Source organism: Schistocerca serialis, chromosome 2 (assembly GCF_023864345.2).
Source record: "Schistocerca serialis cubense isolate TAMUIC-IGC-003099 chromosome 2, iqSchSeri2.2, whole genome shotgun sequence".
NCBI classification, from domain to species: Eukaryota; Metazoa; Arthropoda; class Insecta; order Orthoptera; family Acrididae; genus Schistocerca; species Schistocerca serialis.
This window is the reverse complement of record NC_064639.1, coordinates 272,584,531-272,604,037: the sequence shown is the minus strand read 5'-3', so window position 1 is coordinate 272,604,037 and position 19,507 is coordinate 272,584,531. Positions and strand designations below refer to the sequence as shown.

At 44.5% G+C, this 19,507-nt stretch overlaps 1 protein-coding gene across 4 annotated transcripts in view; it reads right to left on the bottom strand.

Moving 5' to 3' along the window:
• Positions 1-19,507, bottom strand: part of LOC126457029 (Ig-like and fibronectin type-III domain-containing protein 1) — a 1,179,953-nt gene that overhangs the window by 1,055,525 nt on the left and 104,921 nt on the right. For 3 of the 4 annotated variants that reach the window (XM_050093006.1, XM_050093012.1, XM_050093011.1), the window contains exon 1: positions 17,630-17,863. The exons of the other annotated variant lie outside the window; for it this stretch is intronic. The gene's annotated coding sequence lies outside the window, so the exon portion shown is untranslated. Of the gene's footprint in view, positions 1-17,629; positions 17,864-19,507 lie in introns of those variants that run through there. 4 annotated transcript variants of the gene reach the window in all.

The window sequence follows — 19,507 nt, the reverse complement described above, 5'->3', positions numbered from 1 at the left end:
CGCTGTGGCCGAGCGCTTCTAGGTGCTTCAGTCTGGAACCGCGCGACCGCTACGGCCGCGGATTCGAATCCTGCCTCGGGCATGGATGTGTGTGATGTCCTTAGGTTCGTTAGTTTTAAGTAGTTCTAAGTTCTAGGGGACTGATGACCTCAGATGTTAAGTCCCATAGTGCTCAAAGCCATTTGAACCATTCTGCTGCAAACGGACAGTTCCCAATGGTCCCTGATGCCACAACATGTGCCCGGATTTCATCGCTGGATGATGTTCTGTCAGCCACCACTGCCTGCATAATGCGTTGGTTTTGACTTGCGATTGCACTAAAAGGACGTCCAGAACATGGTACACGAGCGTGGTAATTGTCCACATGCCAATGCTCAAAACAGCGACACATCACCGATACGTTATGCCCAGCATGTGCAGCAATCCGTCGATGGGTTCATCCGGCTTCCCGGAAGCTCACGACGTTACTCCGTTCAACGCTACTCCGCTTAAGGCGTTCAACAGTACGTACCGTGTGGTTGTAGGCTAGAAAGAACATTGCGCTCTTCACCTCAGCATAGTTACTGCCTGCAGAGTCGAAACCGATGGCGCAAAGACAGCCCTCCTGAGCGCCATCCGATCTCCGATGCAGTGACAAATCAGTCACTAAACCTACAGCTCCTCATCCATAAAATTTCGGGCATGCAGCCGCATAAATTCAACTTCTTCTTCTCATATTTCGGCTGAATACCGTCCAGCCATCTTCAGAGTGAGCCGAGGTGACTGACGCTCCAGTGCTTGCTCCGTCCTTTTAAACCGGTGGACCGCACCACTGTGCATGCGGCCACAGGTACACAAGGCGCCAGAGACGTCAATCGGCGGCAAAGCGGTACGGCATAAGCATGGAAATCGATCTATGGCTGCGCAGTCGATCCACACGGTGATATCGATGAATCACTACGAGCTGCACCGTCGCGACGTCTTTGTGATTTTATTACAGAAATTGCCGGATTCCATGATTTATCCAAGCTGAAGCCGCTGTCTCTATTAACTAGTTTCGTCGCCAACCGAATTTCAAAGGCTTCCTTCACTACTGAGTCCCAGAAAGATGAAATCGAGGCTAAAATTTCGACGTTATCGTACGCCATAGAGTGCCCAGTGTCGATACAGCGCTCGTCCACCGCAGATTTATTAGGCTGTAAGAGCCGGGTGTACCTGCGGTGCTCTGTGCATCTCTCCTGGACAGGACGTGTCGTCAGTCCGATGTATGAACGGCCGCATTCACAGGGGGTCTTGTAAACCCCAGGCTTCCGAAGCACAAAATCATCTTTAACGGAACCCAGGAGTGCTGCTGTCTTTGGTGCAGGGCGAAAACTCACATTCACTCCATCCTATTTTTGACGATAGGCTTCCCACGTATGGCAGAAAAGTTATCGATTTAGAACTTTCCTTGTCTTCTTCTGATTTTCTTGTACCTACAATTGGTTTCATTAAAACGACGGAACAAGTGCTGGAGCGTCAGTCACCTCGGCTCACTCTGAAGATGGCTGGACGGTGTTCAGCCGAAATATTAGAAGAAGTTTAATTTATGCGACTGCACGCCCGAAATTTTATGGATCAGTCTTTGCGCCGCGAAAATATGAAGATGCACTTCAGCTCCTCAATGTGCACACATTCTATCCAGATGCTACTCAACACAGTCTTTCTCGAGGGTTTACCTTTTTCTTTCTCGGCAGTGTATTTACGGACGTTGCGCAATAGCAAGTAGCAATTACACACGCCAAGTGATTACCGGGGGAAAGGGGGAGGGGGCTGAGGAGGGGATGACGGTTTCCCAGTCACATACTGTTTTCCCGACGACGAATTCGCGTGACCACGAAGCGTCTGTATCAGATGGTGTGTGTGCTGCGTGATCAACATGCGGCCAACAAGAAAACGAGCCAAGGTGAACCGCAAGGTGATCACGGAGGCCGGGTGTCGGAAAGTCGGCAGCTCTCTTCCCACGCGTAGTCCTCCACCGGAGGAGGCCCGGCCTGCCGGTCTGTTCCGGGCGAGCGATCGCAGTCGAAAGCGTCGCCAACCAGGGCGACGAGAAGCGAGAAACCGCACCGCACCGGTGACGCAAGCCGAGCTCGCAGACACGCCTTTTACTTTCCGCTCTTTGCCAAAAGTGAACTCCCAGGCCAACACTGTTGGCAGCCGTTTCGCGCTGCGCTAACCTGTTGCGCAGTCATAGCCAACGCGAAAGACGCGCTCGTCTTCCGTTGTCACAATGTCACGACAGCAGCTGTCTCTTCAGCCGACTCCCTCGCTTCCCAAGTGAATCACTGGAAACATAGATCCTTTATCATTTAGCTACAAAATACCAGGTCAGCAACTGGAAGCAGTTAATTCCATAAAGTATCTGGGAGTACGCATTAGGAGTGATTTAAAATGGAATGATCATATAAAGTTGATTGTCGGTAAAGCAGATGCCAGACTGAGATTCATTGGAAGAATCCTAAGGAAATGCAATCCGAAAACAAAGGAAGTAGGTTACAGTACGCTTGTTCGCCCACTGCTTGAATACTGCTCAGCAGTGTAGGATCCATACCAGATAGGGTTGATAGAAGAGATAGAGAAGATCCAACGGAGAGCAACGCGCTTCGTTACAGGATCATTTAGTAATCGCGAAAGCGTTACGGGGATGATAGATAAACTCCAGTGGAAGACTCTGCAGGAGAGACGCTCAGTAGCTCGGTATGGGCTTTTGTTAAAGTTTCGAGAACATACCTTCACCGAAGAGTCAAGCAGTATATTGCTCCCTCCTATGTATATCTCGCGAAGAGACCATGAGGATAAAATCAGAGAGATTAGAGCCCACACAGAAGCATACCGACAATCCTTCTTTCCACGAACAATACGAGATTGGAATAGAAGGGAGAACCGATAGAGGTACTCAGGGTACCCTCCGCCACACACCGTCAGGTGGCTTGCGGAGTATGGGTGTAGATGTAGGTGTAGAAAGTACAATGAACGTGAATACGAGGGGCGTTTGAAAACTCCGTGCAAAAATAAATCTACTTACGTGTTTGGGATAAACCATTTTACTTTTCGACATAGTGTCCTTTTAGACTTACACACTTTGTCCAATACTGTTCTAATTTGCTGACCCCTTCCTAATAACAGGAATTGTCCAAGTCTGCAAAATAGCTACTGGTTGCTGCAATTACCTCCTTGTTTGAATAAAATCTTTGTGCCACCAGCCATTTCTTCGAAATGGGAAACAAACAGTAGTCCGAGGGAGCCAAGTCTGAAGAACAGAGGGGATGTGAAACGAGTTGGAATCCTATTTGCAATGATTTTGCGACCACAACTGCTGAGGTGTGAGCTGGCGCATTGTCGTGATGGAAAAGGACGTTTTTGCGGTCCAACCGCCGGATTTTTTCTTGCAGCTCGGTTTTCAAAGGGTCCAATAACGATGAATAATATGCAGCTGTAATAGCTTTACCCTTTTCCAGGTAGTGGATAAGGATTATCCCCTGCGAATCCGAAAAGACAGTTGTCATAACCTTTCCGGCCGAAGGAATGGTCTTCGCCTTTTTTGGGGCAGATTCTCCCTTGGTAAACCATTGTTCAGATTATTGTTTGGTCTCAGGAGTATAGTAAGGTATCCATGTTTGATCCGCAGTGACGAAACGATGCTTGATGTCCTGCGGATTCTTCCGGAAAAGCTGCAAACCATCCTTGTAACACTTCACACGATTCCGTTTCTGGTCAAGCGTGAGCAATCGCGCAACCCATCTTGCAGATAGTTATCTCATGTCCAAATGTTTATGAAAAACATTATGTACCTGTTCAATCTCACACACATTAACTCTTCTGTCATCCATCACCATATCATGGATTTTATCAATGATTTGTGGAGTCGTTACCTCCACAGGGCGTCCAGAACGTTCAACATCACTTATCCCCATATGGCCACTCCGAAAATTTTGAAACCACTTACGAACTGTTCTAATCGAAGGTGCGGAGTCGCCGTAATGTTTATCAAGCTTTTCTTTAGTCTCCTGAGGCGTTTTGCCTTTCATAAAGTACCGGTAATATTTAATCATCACACGAAATTCTTTTTCGTCCATTTTTTGACAATCATTCGACTTCCTTGATTCACACGAACGCCAAACACAAAGAAATATACCAATTTGGCTGAAACCTGGTGTGCGTTCTTTCCAAAGATGCTACTAACTAAACATGACCTCGATGCGCGCCGATGGTCCCATCTCTCGGACTTTTCACGGACTTTTCAAACGCTCCTCGTACTTTGATCCCGCTATTCCAGTGGATACTCGTATAAATTTTAAAGGGGGATCAAAAAGTTCCCGTTCGAAGACCGCACATTCCAGAATCGGTATGCCAATCAGGCAAAATTCCCGTTAGAATTTAGGCAATAATCGCAAGATACCGGTTTGCTACAACACCATGTCCTGCTGTGTGAAGACGTCCGTAACTGCCTGCTGTATTTTCTCATCCTGCAGGCATCGTCCACCCTTCAAAGTCTTTTTTAAGGAACTGAACGCGTAATAAGTGCATGGGATGGGATCACGACTATAGAACGGGTGCCCGAGTGTCTCCCACTTTAATTGGTGTAACTTCTACGTTACATTTGCGATTTGGGCTCAATAATGGTTCAAATGGTTCTGAGCACCATGGGACTTAACATCTGAGGTCATCAGTCCCCTACAACTTAGAACTACTTAAACCTAATTAACCTAAGGACATCACACACATCCATGCCCGAGGCAGGATTCGAAACTGCGACCGTAGCAGTCGCGCGGTTCCGGACTGAAGAGCCTAGAAACGCTCGCCCACCGCTGCCGACTTGCGGTATGAGGACGTCCGTTATCATGAAGTAGCAATACACTTTTGCGCACCATTGCACAAATGTGGTTTTCGACAGACATGCTACGCCATATACATTCTTCATTATTCTATGGATGTATGCCAATGCTTGTCCTTCGGCAGCCAAGAAAAGAATAATGGCACGTTGGTCCCGTTTGGTCGCATTTGGTAATAACGTTCCCGTAGTCCACGTTTCAGAATTCACAGCACGCACTTCGGAGAGACACGAAAGCCACACTAATCACTCTCCTACACATCGGTCGTTATATTCGCCAATCGGAGTCGCGCTACATTCCATATATTCCGCAGCAACGCCCTCAAACGAGAACTTTCCGACCGCTCCTTAAACGTTTTATACGGAAACTCGGTCACACCAACCCTTATGCGTGGGACAAAAGTATGAGCGTATTCCATAGGGCTCGACCATAGGTCCATTACTAATTTTGCTCAGTGCTTCTTATTTGAATTAGTTGGCGAAAATGTTTACTTTCTGCAAACGATACAAGTATTTTCAGAATCAATCTTTCACTCTATAGCGGGAAGTTCGCTCGTGTGAAACTTTCTGGCAGATTATAACTGTCTGCTGGACCGGGCCTCAGAGCAAGCGCATTGCCGTTCGCGAACGACTTAACGAACTTCCTTCACAGCTTCAAATCCGCCAGTATTTCCCTTCTACTTCCCATTTTTTTCAGAAATTCTCCTATATATAACTTGTGGGGCTAGCATTCCTGGAAGAAAGAATATCAGTCAAATGGTAGCCATCTATTTCTTAACAAGTGTGAGCATCTTTCACTCAGAAGACATATTTCCTTTTATAGCTTTTTCTCTTAACACCATATATCGTTTACGCAACGAACTAATTAAACTAAATCGTGTTAAGCAACATAACCGTGAAAAACTGAACTCATGTGCTGGACTTAACATGAAGCATGGTGTACAATCAGTTAATAATACCTTTAGCAGCTATTCGAGCTGGTATTGATTCAAAGAGATGTTGATAATCCCCATTCTGGCTGCGAAACTCCCTACAACTGGTGACGCCTTCCTCAGACTCCGTCAGTGCATCAGGTAACAAATGAGACCTACTGTCGCATTCAGTTATTTGTTTTTGTGCTCCATGCTAGTTCGACATGATACTCTCCATCTTTCTGACTCGAAAAGTATACTTGATATGCGAAAACTCACTCCAGTTAGTGAATTGTGCAGTGGATTTCTCACTGCTAGTTTAAGGTATCTACTTTAGTACGCAGTAGCTCATATTTCACCACCTTATTCGCCTTTGCAGTTAGGAACGTCAATGGACTTCTGCTTACTTCCTTCTTAATTTCTGTGTATGTCGTATATTATTTAAGTTTTAAAGCCCTTCTCCAACGACACATTTTAGATATCAACATGTACCTTTTTTATGGTTTGCTATACCTGTAGTACAGGGTGGTTGCAATTAAACTTTCGCTACTTGACAGGGCCCCCCACGAAAAGCGAGTGATCGCTGGACCACGAAACGTGGAAAACAAATGTCAATAAACCATTAAAAGATACACATTTTAATCTCCACATGAGGGGATAACATTTGTTAATTACGTACCATGTTTACATTCCTAGTGACAAAAGTCACTCAGTGTGCGAACAACTGCATTCACGAAAGCCTGGAACAGCACTAGAGATTGATCTTCTGCTGCCCGAAAGAACGGTGGAGTGTTCAGGGGTCGTGACACAGCTCGTACACTGCTTGAAGATCGCACATTTCGTCCAGCGTTCTCAGCCATGGCAACAGTAATTTCTTCAACAACTTGTTGTGCAATCGGTTGTCGGCCTCTTCCAGGAGCAATTTCCAAATCTCCAGTAAATTCGAACTTCCGAATCACGTTCTTCAGTCCCAATGCGGAAAAAGGACCTCGCCGTATTGCTTTAATGTGTCAACTAAAATGTCGTGTGACTAGGGCCTCCCGTCGGATAGACCGTTCGCAGGGTGCAAGTCTTTCGATTTGACGCTACTTCGGCGACTTACGCGTCGCTGGAGATGAAATAATGATGATTGGGACAACACAATACCCAGTCCCAGTGCGGAGAAAAATCTCCGACCCAGCTGAGAATCGAACCCGAGCCCTTAGGATTGACATACTGTCGCGCTGACATCTCAGCGACCGGGGGCGGACGGTTTAATGTGTCGATACTCGCTAAGAGTAGCAGCAATATTGCTGTTGTTTTCTTAAACAGCTTTAAGAGTAAAGCCCTGCTTACCTTTTCCACACTAATGTTGACTGTCTGCAACTGTAATGTATAGTGATGCTTGTGTTTGAACCTTACGGCCGGCCGAAGTGGCCGTGCGGTTAAAGGCGCTGCAGTCTGGAACCGCAAGACCGCTACGGTCGCAGGTTCGAATTCTGCCTCGGGCATGGATGTTTGTGATGTCCTTAGGTTAGTTAGGTTTAACTAGTTCTAAGTTCTAGGGGACTAATGACCTCAGCAGTTGAGTCCCATAGTGCTCAGAGCCATTTGAACCATTTTTGAACCTTACGTCGCCGGGTTCGATTCCCGGCGGGGTCAGGGATTTTCACCTGCCTCGAGATGACTGGGTGTTTGTGTTGTCCTCATCATTTCATCATCATTCATGAAAGTGGCGAGGTTGGGCTGAGCAAAGGTTAGGCATTTCTACGGGCGCTGGTAACCGCGCAGCTGAGCGCCCCACAAACCAAACATCATCATCATCATCACAACCTTACGTCGCAGTACCAGCAGCGGCGACTAACGGCAAGTCATGCCACTAATACAACTAGGGCAAATCCTGCAGCGCACTGTCTTACCAGCAATCCTATGACAATGGGTACGCATACAGTAAATAGTTTTCCGTTTACACTGACTCAAGCGGCAAAAGATTAATTGTAACCTGCTTGCACATTTCTCCGAATCATACACTAATGTACTCTATATATACAGTCACGAAACTTCATCAGTTCACATTTATTTATTGACATAATTGTTAACCTAAGTTAGAATTCAATACGGTAATTACGTTACAGTGTTTCTTTTTACTGATGTATGTTGTTATACTTGTAGAAATCATTGCGACAGGAAAAGTATCCCTACAATCGTTCGGCTTGTGCATTCCACTTTAATAAACATACAAAATAGAATTAGAAAAGAGGAGGTACAATAACTGTGTAATACGAACGGAGAAACAGCTTGCAGTAGGATAGCGTGCCCGCAGATCACCTGACGTTCAAAATACATCATATCAAGGTCGAAAAGATATCTATATATCGAAATTCGCATAGGTAACTTACTTAGTACTAGAACGCAACTTCATCACATTTACTGAAACAAGATTTAAAAAAGATTGGAACGAGATGAGTGGTCTTCAGGAACAGCAAGCTGCTAAAAAGCATAACGCTCCTAGCTGAAACAGAAAATGAAAGGAAGAAGGTAAATGAAATCGGTTGCAGCCGTAGCTCACCTCAGTATTAATCTTGTTTCGTCTTGATGTAGATATCTTACTTATAAGTTTAATCTTACGTCCTTTCATTTCAATTATGGTTGTCAAGAGTTGTTTAAAACTGTTTACGAAGAGCTATTTATTACAAAAAAATTAAAAGTAGCTCCAGAAAATAGCAACGTGAAGAAAATTCTTCCGTGTTCACATGTCTGAAGCTTTCAAATGTAAATGGTGCACTGTAATCTGATGTAAAGCACTTAGCTGTTAATTCATGTGAACAGTCACACAACCGGTGCTAATGTATTTATACTATTATGGTGTTACCGAAAATGTTGCGTTAGAGACTGGTCTATTAGCGAGAAAAAACTATAATGTTATTGCGTCATCAACTTATTATCTGCCAATCCCAAGTATACTCCTAGCCGTTGCAGAAGCTACGCTTGGTTCTGTATGACGAGTACAGTTACTTTCGCTTGCTAAGCGTTGCAGGTTACGGTTCAAATGGCTATCAGCACTATGGGACTTAACATCTGAGGTCATCAGTCCCCTAGAACTTAGAACTAATTAAACCTAACTAACCTAAGGACATCACACACATCCATGCCCGAGGCAGGATTCGAACCTGCGACCGTAGCGGTCGCGTGGTTCCAGACTGTAGCGCCTAGAACCGCTCGGTCACATAAGTCGGCTGGACCAGTGATGTCCAGGATTGTTGCGTAGAGGTATTATGTACACGGGCATACGATAAAGGGATAACCGTTGACTGCATCTTTACAACTTTAAATTCAGCCCAGAATTAACGAAAAAAATCAGAGTTTTGTGAGGAAAACTAGAAAACCCTAACATTTGGGATTATTGCTTTAAATGAAAATTGTGAGTCTTCTCCTGTTTACTCATTAAACAAAATTTAGTAAGAAAAACGTTGTTAGACTTCTCTACAGTAGATAAACCAACCAGACCGGACTAACTTGTTTTAAAGCTAGCGAACATTGAAAGTCCCTCCAGAGGTAAAATAAAGTAGCTGCCAATGGATTGGGCTGCTGTTACCGCAGGAATAATTGTCTTTGATGAATACTTGTCATCTAATAAAACTAAAGATATCAAAAGATATGGCTGTATTATTACCACATTCATTTTCATACTATCAGCTCATTTTAGTGACAAAGTCAAAATAAATGTGATCATAATGCAGCCAACATCTATTACTAAATTTGTGGCTGTGGCACACAATATGAAACTTACATACACATAAAGTTAGCGACCTGATATACTGTACCAGGTGTGCTACTGGCACTCACAGCGTGAATCTCTATGGCAGGTGTCATAACAAGGGGGAAAAAAAAAAAAAATTCGTTAGAGAGAGACTACAGGTTTTTATTTTCAGGCACTGCTAGACTTCATTCGTTGCCTCTTCCGCTTACTTAACACAAATTATCTACACGGTTCTATAGGGCGCCGTAGATGGCAAAAAACTGTAGGGGGACGGCAGAAATTAGAATATTTCCAACAAATAAGTGAGGACTTGTGTGTACTTTCATCTCACAGATGAAGAGTTTGATGCAGGAGAGGAAATCGAGGCGTGCAGCATCATTAGTCAGAAGAAAAATAAGGAAAGCGTAATGCAACTTAGCCAGGAGCTAGGTGGTGGAATGGTGAGGGGCTGGATAAGCTAATAAACACATAATACTTTAAAACACATTTATTACAGATAAAACTTCCCAGAGGATAAATCGGAACGTAGGGACAACTTAAATTGATCACGTCCACAGCATTACAGAAGAAAACTCAATCGCAACCCCTCATTCAATCTTGAAACTCTTATTTAAGTTTAAATTCCAGTAAATTACTGCGGATACAAGCCAAAGAGTTTTTACACTGACAAAATCTATTAGTGGGCAAAGTGAAAATGCAGGGCACTAATAAAGTTAAAAACCAGTGAAGAATCTTACACGGCATTCTGTTAAATGACTTACTTTATGAACCACTTAAATAATTGAATTTTACACAACAGTAATGCTGCACAGTTTAACAGTGACAACAGACTTAGGCATCGTTGGCATCAGGTAGCAGACGTAGCGGTAACAAGGGACCTCTAAGACATGACACACGTAACACTCGTCAGCGGCCAGTACGAGCTCTAGGAGTTACAAGCATAATTATTAAGCTACCTGGAACACATGAAAGAAATATAAACACGGGCTCACAACAAATGAACACACACAGTTTAAAAGTAACACATTCAGGTTTCCCCAAATGAACAAAATTTAACTTATTGGACTTTAGCAACTATCGTCCTGATTAAGGAAATGACTCAAAATAACAATTTAAATGTATCAACTGCTCCGACCATTGACTTACACAATTAGGTCACTATTTAACCACAGTGACACTCTCAGTCACTCAACTTGCCCGCACTCAGCACACTTTAATTGCCTCACAGATATCAGGACAAATTTTATCACAGATCAGTTGACTGCATTCAACTCCTTCCCAGACTCTCTTCCCTTATATTTCTGTAGGAAGATAACCTCACGGTGGCAGACAACGAGAGTGCGATATTCCTAGTAGGTTTCCCCACAACAATAACAAATGGTTCAAATGGCTCTGAGCACTATGGGACTCAACATCGGAGGTCATCAGTCCCCTAGCACTTAGAACTACTTAAACCTAAGTAACCTAAGGAAATCACACACATCCATGCCCGAGGCAGGATTCGAACCTGCGACAGTAGCGGTCGCGCGGTTCCAGATTGAAGCGCCTAGAACCGCTCGGCACACCGGCCGGCGCAAGAATAACAATTTCGCAAGGAAATTTATCAGAGCACATCATTAAACAAAGGAAGTCTCGGCACAAGCGAAAAAATGAAGCCGGATCTACAGGATGTTTACGATCCAGGTGAGGAGTCACCATCGCACTGCCGGATCACAACAGCCTTGGCTCCTCCCAAGGCGTAGAGTAGAAGTTTCCGTCCGCTACGCCCCACGCCAACAAACCCTCTCGCCGCTGCGCGCTTCGAAACACCATGGTAATATAGGCGTACTCTATTAAGAACGAAAGAGGAGAACTTCAAGACCCTGTCAAATTACAGCACATAATCAGATTGTAATAATTTACAAACAAATGTAGGAAGACCTTTAGTGCTTGGTAGTAATGTTGTATCATTCTCCTGAGCTCAACGTTTCATTCACCAGAGGGAATCCTGACTTAGATGTTTTAATGGACCGAAGAAAGACATAGATGGTTGCAATTCGTGTCCTGGATTTGACGCCAGTGTGTGCACTGGTGATGTGCATAAACTATGTTTCATAATATATTTGGTGAAAACGGAATATAATAAAAAGAACATACCATAATATAGATCAACTGAGCAAGCAAGAGCAGCTTTAAAGACACTAACTTCATATTCAGAAAGATAGACTTTGCTTGGTACGATAATTCTGATGTACGCCGGCCGGAGTGGCCGTGCGGTTCTAGGCGCTGCAGTCTGGAACCGAGCGACCGCTACGGTCGCAGGTTCGAATCTTGCCTCGGGCATGGATGTGTGTGATGTCCTCAGGTTAGTTAGGTTTAATTAGTTCTAAGTGCTAGGGGACTGATGACCTCAGAAGTTAAGTCGCATAGTGCTCAGACCCATTTGAACCAATTCTGATGTACGCTTTCAAGATTTTCCTAAACAATTTCAGGCAAAAGCTGGGACGATATCCTCAGCAACGCTTCGCTGATCGCCAGCCCTGTTGTTATAAAAATGGGGTACTTACACATCGTCTCTGACTGTTGTAGGTAGAAACGAAAGGGGAGAGAAGAGGACAACGAAACAAGCTAATAATCCTAATAAATATCCGGAAACCAATGACGTATTCATATGGAGTGTATGAATACCTTACAACAGAATCCCCAAGGATCCAAAATGAAGATATGCACATGAGGGTAAACACGTTACAGCATGTGTTCCACACGGCCGTCGTTCATGTGAAGGGAGGTTTCAGCCCTGCCTTAGTGTATGAGGCAATTGTATCCTTAGTCGCGTATCCAGAGAGAAAACACTCTCCCCCTCGCCCATCCCTCCCCCTAGACACACACAATAGCTTGCAGGAGGAAATAAACGAATGATTAGAAGCATGAAAGGGATACGAGTGGGCGACAATAAAAAACAAGGCTAGTGACGACAAGCGTCGAGTTAAAGAGCTAAAGCGTGAATTACAGAAACAAGTCTAGAATAACAGTGATCCAGATACTGTTTCTTACTTCGATGAGTGAGGCAACAGCTGTCATTGTTTAACCTCTGAAGATGTGATCCGTAGGTGGAAACTAAACATTAGTGGATAGCTCTTTATGCATCGACCACTGACTTCACAGCCAGGAAGTCTCAATACAACTAAGCGTTACTCCTTCACACATTGCTGACGTATGTGTCATTCATGGAAGCGGTGCCGAAAATTTGCTTTCGAACCAGAGAGGATATCATGGAATAGGAGGAGTGTCTGTATCATTACTGCACAGTGTGGTAGTCTACCTGGAGCGGCTCGGCTAGAAACTGAAGGTGATTGCCTAAAGCATGAATCAGCGCCTGATTCTCCGACGAAGACGTTTTATTTCGTACTCAGCGCCAAAAACGTACTCAGGGCAAATGTTCGCCTTGCGGGAATTACGACATCCTCGAGCGCTCGCAAGTCCTCCGTTCAAGGACTCTTGCCGCAACCTGCACTTGTCACAAGGCTTTCCTTTGTGTGTGTGACTTCCAAGGTGTTAGCCCTGACTTTCAATAATCTGAGCAAGAGATTGTTATATCGTTTAACCGCTGGCGCAGTTCAGCCACCGTAAATGGAAATTTCCCTTGTTTTTAAGAATTCGAATCTTTATCTCGCTTTCTCTGTAGGTTTTCACTGTGTGTTAGTGCGTCTACAGCATATTTTTTCGACTGTCTTTTTGATGTTGGAAACGTGAACAGGAAAGGATCCTCACACTGTGGTAATTTACATCCTTCTCTGCATAGTCTAGAAGGCTGCTAGACGTCAGCACACTACAAACGGAAGACAAATATTACTTGTAAGTCAGATAAAGAGCCACAGGTCACATGCAATATTCAGAACATAGTTTCATTAGGAGCTACTAAAACCGGCTATCTGACTACTCAAATGGTTCAAATGACTCTGAGCACTATGCGACTTAACTTCTGAGGTCACCAGTCGCCTAGAACTTAGAACTAATTAAACCTAACTAACCTAAGGACATCACCCACACCCATGCCCGAGGCAGGATTCGAACCTGCGACCGTAGCGGTCGCTCGGTTCCAGACTGTAGCGCCTAGAACCGCACGGCCACTCCGGCCAGCTATCTAACTACTCCTTTATGAAGCGATTAAGACAGTTTTATAGCAAAATCTTTAGTGTCGCATGTTCCGAGACTTTCCTGTACTTCAGAGAGGTTTACGACTTCAGTGGAGAAATTTAACACATGTTATTCGAGAACCTTGCATAAGATCCCCCCCCCCCCCCCCCCCACACACACACACACATACTTTAATGAAACACAGAAATTAAGAAAATTTTGTCGCTCCCTTGAAGAGTTTTGTCATACTACCAAGATTTATGGCACCTTCCAAGAAACAGTCATCTATAGAAAAGATCACTTGTCTGATGCCAAGGTAGTGTTTGCCACTGGAAGCTGCCGGATGAATGTTTGCAGCAATGCATATAAACTGCTTGGAAAAAAAAGTGAAGCGCCCAGAAAGTGAGGAGGAAACGAAATGGAACCTTACGAGTTGAGAGGGTTTGTGATGTTATGGCGGTGATTACAAAATTGAGTCAAATTTGCAAAGAACATGCCAGACCGAGCGCACTTATCAGTGTGATGTTGGACCCCGCTGGCCTTGATGCATGCAGTGATTCGGTTGGGAAGGATATCATAGAAGAAGAGGTCCTGAGGCATGCTGGTCCACAACTATTATAATTGGTCCTTGATATGCTGGATAATGGCACTAAGACAGTGTTGAAGTTCAAGCTGGTCGTCCAGACATCCTATTAGAGGCAGATCTGGGGAGATTGCTGACCACGGGAATACCTCAATATCCCGCAGACAGTTCACAGAGATACGTGCCACTTGTAGACGAGCATTGTCCTGTTGAAAAATGGCACCGCGAAAGTGCCATACGAGAACGCGAGACGTGCGTGGCGTATCGTTGTGCCGTCAGAGTTCCCTCAATCACATCCAGCCATAACCTGAAGTCATACTCGATGGTTCTCTATACCACGACACCAGGAATAATACTGCTGTCCCTCTCCAATACGTGTGATGAATAGGACCTCTCTCCAGGCTATATTCGCCCGAGATGGTCATCTGAGGGTAGTGCATAACTGCGATTCACGCTGGACGCAGTACAACGCCATTAATCAGCAGCATTTGCTTCCAAGCTAAAGCACCACCCCAAAGGCAACTGTTTCTGTTGTGGTGTTAACTACAGCTTATGATCGGGACGGTAATTCCTGAATCCAGCTGCTGCTTTCATATCAGTCATACGGGGTAACACAGAATATTGCAGCGAGTCCATTACTTGTTCTCAGATGGCAGGCGCAATTGTGAAGGGTTTGCGATGTGTTTGATGCAAAATACGGCGATCCTCCCTTGCGGTGGTCAGACTTCGTCGACCGGAATCTTGACGACTAGTGTGTCTGCCGTCACGTTCCCACGCAGTCCCATATCAGAACACTGTCACATCAGAATACCCCAAAAACCTGGATGCTGCACGAACCGACCTGTCGTCCATATGGGGAACCACAATGAGGCTCCCTTAGTACTCTGTCACGTGCTGATCCCACTTTGTCACACTAGTACCCAGCATCGCCATGTACTTGACAGTAATTAATCAACGTTTGACGCTGTTCATTTACCTTATATATGCAACAGGGCTTGTCAACAACACTTTACACGAAAAGTAGTAATGTACTCTGATAGCCATTGCAGCTGTAATCACATGAACACCCATCGGTGGTATGCAAGAGTACGACGTTACACGGTCGTTCGAGTGTATTTTCTGGACGGTTCCCTTTTTGTCAGGCCTTGCACCTGAAAACAAAGTACCCTTGGCGAAATTACCACACTCATATAGTGGCTAAGTATTCACGTAAATAACCTTTTCCATTTTACGACCACGGAAACCCATATTCGTATTTTCAGTCACTTATTTGCTTTCAGATTATTGCGAATATATCTAGCATTAATTCCACCAAACTGTATCTTCGCAGATTCACATATTTAGGTCATGCGGTGACTCTTATAGTAAGGCAGCAAGACAGTCTGCTTGTTGGCGCATCGCTATGGAAGCACCGGGAGAGAAGATTCACTTAGTGGACTGGTAGAATTCAAATCCCTATCGACACATTACGATTCAGGTTTTACATAGTTCCTTAAACCATATCAAAAGCATGGTTGCTTCTCTGAAGCAACGACCGATTTCTTCCCTCTTCCGTCTAAGTAAGTTCCACTTCTGTTTACCCCGCTGTCGATGGGACATTAAATTCTTTACTCCTAAATAACGATTTACCATATTTACGAACAGCTGTTGTACGTTGGAGGCGTATGTTGTAAGTACAACGCCAACAGTTTTACAAAGCACTGAACTATCGACGTCAGCTTGGACTACAGCGATGTAGTTTTTACATAAACGTTAACTGTAGTGTTTACAGCCCCAACATTTGCGTCGCTGGATTGATTTAATATTTAGCGCTAAATGTACAGAATTGACACCGAAAACGTTCCACAGCCCTTTTATTTGTTGCAAGTTTACATAACACTGCTGATACATGTTATTAGGTTAGTAGCAACTGAGGAATTGTAATAACCTCCGGTATAACATTCTCTTTAAAGACACAGTGGCGCTCTTGACCTCTTGATTAACAATATGACCTATTGTAACAATATTATTAAGCCATAGCGTAAGAAAAAGTATGGTAATACTGATATCTGTTGGTTCCAAATGCAGAGAGTAATCTCATGTGATAAAATATATCCTCAACTGAACTTTCACTAAATCTAAAAAATACGGATCAGGAAATTAACAAGTATAAATTTACAGGGCCTTTGGGTCGACTGGGACACAGTTCTACGAATGACTGATTATTCTAACTCCCTCTACTTTATTCAGATCGTAAAATTTCTTCAGTAGTAATCGTAGGTCAGTCAGTCTAGTAATCTCACTGTAAAAATTTCGTTCAAAAACAAAACACTTAAATTGATCCCAGAATGAAATTTTGCACTGCAGCGCAGAGTGCGCTGATACGAAACTTCCTGGCAGATTAAAACTGTGTGCCGGACCGAGACTCGAACTCGGGACGTTTCCAGGAGAGCTTCTGTGCAGTTTGGAAGGTAGGAGCCGAGGTATTGGCGGAAGTAAAGCTGTGAGGACCGGGCGTGAGTCGTGCTTGGCTAGTTCAGTTGGTAGAGCACTTTCCCACGATAGGCAAAGGTCCCGAGCTAGAGTCTCGTTCCGAAACACAGTTTAAATCTGCGAGGAAGTTTCACTTAAATAGATGTTGTTATATTATCAACGTTTGTTTACTTTGCAATCTTGTCAAACAGTTACGTGTGTTCATAATCTGTATGGTCCTCAGCTACACATTAATATTTCATGAATTTTCACTGGGCACAGTCACTAAAAAATCGTTTAATAACTGTTTTGCTCGACATTTAGTATATACCTCGTGGTTGTTGTGACATAAATTTATTTATATCAGCTATCTGTAGATTTATTGTTTCTTAATCATTTTATTATTTTACAAACAGATTTAGCGAAAACGAAAAATATATAAATAAATAAGTAAGGTATCACTACCTGCATGATCGGCAATAAAGGTAGATAAAAAGCAATAACAACGGATTAATAGCGTAAGTATATTATGGTTTCAGTCTTCAAAACATAAATACCGCAACAATTACTTTCGGGACATACACAACGGAAACATGTAGAAAACATTTGGTTTACCTGTGGATGTGGTTTTAAACACACAAGACATGCAATGCACTGATTAGTATTGACAGCCGGTCTAGTTCCGTTTCCCTTTATTTGTCACCACGTCGACGAAATTTCATGTTTCTAAGGCAGCTCTATGTACCATGCTGCACGGAAGACGTGCTTTCTAAACGTAAAGGAACGTCGAAACACAACGCACTGCAATCCGAGACTGCACAATGTTTAGTTCGTGGTAGGTTAATCATAACACTGTAGAAAATTCTAACAACGAAGTGGTGTACTTGCGATGGCTTTGCTGTTGTACAGAACGGAAAGAGAATGACAGGAAATAATAAGAGGGTTTCCGGAATTTCCTGTAAAAATAGAAGACTCACCGAATGTTACAGCTTTTAGCTCTGGGAAGTAAAACACAACAAACGTCACGGCGACAACCGACGTGTCAGCTGCGTCCCGGGCAGAAAAGGATGACAGGTGTGTCCACGTCCGCCGGCAGACTGAGGCGACGCACGCGAATCCGTAGCAGCCCTGCGCTCAGTTGCGCTTGCCCTGCCTGGGGCCGACACCGCGGTAACGACAGCCGGACGCACCTCCTAGCGACGCGCACCGCCTTAGGCACGCAAACAGACTGACGCTGGCTGGCAGTCAGCTGGCGAAAGCGAGAGGGCTATCCCTCCCCCGCGCCTCCCCACCACTTGCCGCCACCGCCGCGGCTGGATGTGCGCGCGGAGCTGCTCGCGCCCCGACACTGACCCCATTCCGCAGTCTGAGCGCGTCGCGGCCGCGCTGGCTGGCGTCCCAGCGATGCACTCCCTTACCTGCCGACTCTTCCTGATTTCTCGTCTGGGGCCGAACCGATCTGTTTACACTTGTCCGGTCACGCGCGGCGCAGGTCACTGTCACGTTTCATTAACTAGGAAGCGAAAGGACGACATCAGGTACGCTCAGCGCATTTGGTAATCTAGAGCAGGGCTTCCCAACCTTTTCAGCTGGTGGACCCCTTCTTCAGTCGAAAATCCATGGCCGACCCCTATTCAGTCAACAGCACAGTAACTTTAAATTTCAGAGCGAAACCCATTGGAAATGAAAGCTTCTTAATGCAAGTGCCATGTTCCAAATGACCCCCCCCCCCCCCTTGAAATATCAATAGTCTTTGGTTTAGAGATGAATGAAAACAACTTGAAATTAACGATACAATTTGAATTCCCACTGTATCCAGACACTTACTAGTGGATTTACTCACTTTGTTCAAAACACTATAGCCTGATTAAAATTACTTGGTAACTGAAATTTCACACGATGGAGCTGTCTTCCTCCAAGATCAATCAACGTCACGCCCAAACTGTTCGCTGTTGACAAGCTGCCGCTCATGGTCTGTTCACTTCCACTATTTGGCTACAGCTGTGTAAGGAGCATGCATATTTCGTAACAGTCGTGTGTGTGTGTGTGTGTGTGTGTGTGGTTTTTCGTGAAATCCGAAGAAAAATGTTCAAATGTATGTAAAGTCTTCCTTTGGTCGTCCTCCCTGCTTATTCATTTCAACTGGAAACTTCCCTTGTTGTGAAGGTGATGGAGAAACTGCACCCTTCTTCAGTGATCCTGACTTCAGCCACCGATCCATGTTAGAAGTAGTAAACTGATCAAAAATCGACTTATGAAATAGGTAGTGCACTGACAAAGCAATTTTAACATTTAATGATGCCTGGGGCCGCATACGTGCCAGCGAGCGCTGTGATTGGTCGACAAAGCTCGTTCCGCGCATGCGTAAAAGGTTTCAGCGCATCTAGCACCGTGACCCGGGGCAGAAACGACCCCCGTATTGTTGCTAAACAGTCAATCAGAGAAGCCGCATTCTCCGGCACTAAACTGTGTATACGTTCTCACTTAGGAACCGCAAAGGCTGCTTGGGGATACGACCTGAAGTAAAAGTACACATGTTTTTCACACGAAAAAAAAATAGTGATGAATTTGATTTTCACATTTTTATTCAATAATTTTACTCATTATTTTATGCGATTTGGTGAAATGTGGCTGCGGACCCTCTAGAAAGCGCCGGCGGACCCCAACGGGGTCCGCGGACCACACGTTGGGAAGCCCTGATCTAGAGGGAAGATCAGATGCACTGATAAGTGCCCGAGAACTTTGTGACTAGCGTGTTACTCTAGTAGAATGGAAGAAGTCAAAGCGCTAGCTGCCTGTGGCCGTTAACAAATGAATGAGTGTAATGTGAAGTGAACAACGGAGCAATGTTGACT